General features: G+C 50.1%; 1 pseudogene; it reads right to left on the bottom strand.

Moving 5' to 3' along the window:
* LOC101998145 overlaps positions 1 to 894 on the bottom strand; it is an 8,388-nt pseudogene extending 7,494 nt beyond the window's left edge.
* Positions 895 to 1,492: the final 598 nt, after the last annotated feature.

The following is a 1,492-nucleotide window of genomic DNA, read 5'->3' as shown; positions in this document are numbered from 1 at the left end:
ATCTGGAGCTGCTCTGAGCCCCCGTTGGCTTCCACCTTCACCTTCTTTGGCACCACCAATCCGGCCAGCTGTGCCCTGCTGCTCCCTGCCTCTGCCTTCCTCTTGGCCTTCGGTGCCTTGTCCAGGATGGCTACGGGGTTGGGTTTTGCTGCTGAGCGTGGTCGGGAAGGCGGAGCTTCATCTTCTGAGTCGGAATCCTCCGGAAGCCTGCGGTGGCGAGCCTCCTCCAGCAAGGCCGCAGTCTCACGGTCATCTTCCTCCTCCTGCTGCTGTCGCTGCTGTTCCTGCCACAGGCGGTGCTGCAGCAGCATGGCCTCAAAGTCCACGTGTGCCTGCCGCTGGTTCAGGTCCTTCAGCTCCTGCAAGTTTTCCAGCGCCTCCATCTCCAGCTTCGAGTCTTTGGTGCGGTTCTCTAGGACCTTCATGGGGTTGTTCAGCTCCTCATCTTCGCGCTCCTTCTGCACACGCTTCTCCTCTTCCTCCAGGAGCTTCTCGGCCTGGAAGTTGCGTGTGGCTCCATGCTCCATGGCGTAGTCCGTGTTCTCAGGGTCTGTCTTGAAGGTAATCTCGGCCAGGCAGCGCGTGCACTTAATATAGAAGCGGAAGATAGGCAGGCCCAGGTAGGCCTCGTTCTGGACTGTTTCCTTGCGAGCATTGAACTTCTTCCCCTTGTAGATGTATTCTCCACACGTCTTACACCTCATATTGAAGGGGGCCATCAGTCGAACCACGTACTGCCGGTCCTTGGGTAGTTTGAGTTTCGGAATCTTTGACGGGTCGAAGTCAGGTGGGTAGTATTTGTTTAAAACTTTCCGTTCCGACATACTCGCTTCCTGTTCCTCGAGCAAGCGAAGGAGCAGTGTTCTTCGGTCCCCAAGGAATTTATTCCAACAGGCACCACAGTTCTCTTGACGTCACTTCCTGGGCTGGCTTACTGGCGTAGTTCACAGGCTTTAGCGTTCTCATTGGCTGCGGTATCTGACTGTTCAACCACGAATAGTACTTTCCGCAAATAGTAAAACCTAGGCCTTTGGTGGGAGCTCGAACAGTTTTTACAGACTGTTCTCAGAAAGAAAATGCTGTGGTAGTTTCTCAAGGTCTAGTATCCCAAACTCCTGTTGGCAATGTCTCTGCTCAAGCAGCTGAAATAACAGCCTGTATTCTAGCATTACAAATGTTTCCTGATGAGTCAATTAATTTATATACTGGTAGTATTTACTGGTCTCAAATTATTGCTCCTTTATAAACTGCTCCTTATATTTTTCCTGTGTCCCGTATACAACAACAACTATACTCTCTACAATATTTATTATGGTCCAGGAGGGATCCTATTTTTGTGAGTCATATTAGAGGTCATATTCAATTTCCTGGACTCCTGGCCAAGGGTAATCAACTCGAAGATGCATATACCCGAATATTATTTCCAGCCCCGAAGAAAAGGCTTCTAAACTCTACTTTTTTAAAAAAAATCACTTAAGGGGCTGGAGAGATG

This window comes from Microtus ochrogaster, chromosome 18 (assembly GCF_000317375.1).
Source record: "Microtus ochrogaster isolate Prairie Vole_2 chromosome 18, MicOch1.0, whole genome shotgun sequence".
NCBI classification, from domain to species: domain Eukaryota; kingdom Metazoa; phylum Chordata; class Mammalia; order Rodentia; family Cricetidae; genus Microtus; species Microtus ochrogaster.
Note: the sequence above shows the minus strand (reverse complement) of the source record. Positions and strands in the feature narration are given on the sequence as shown.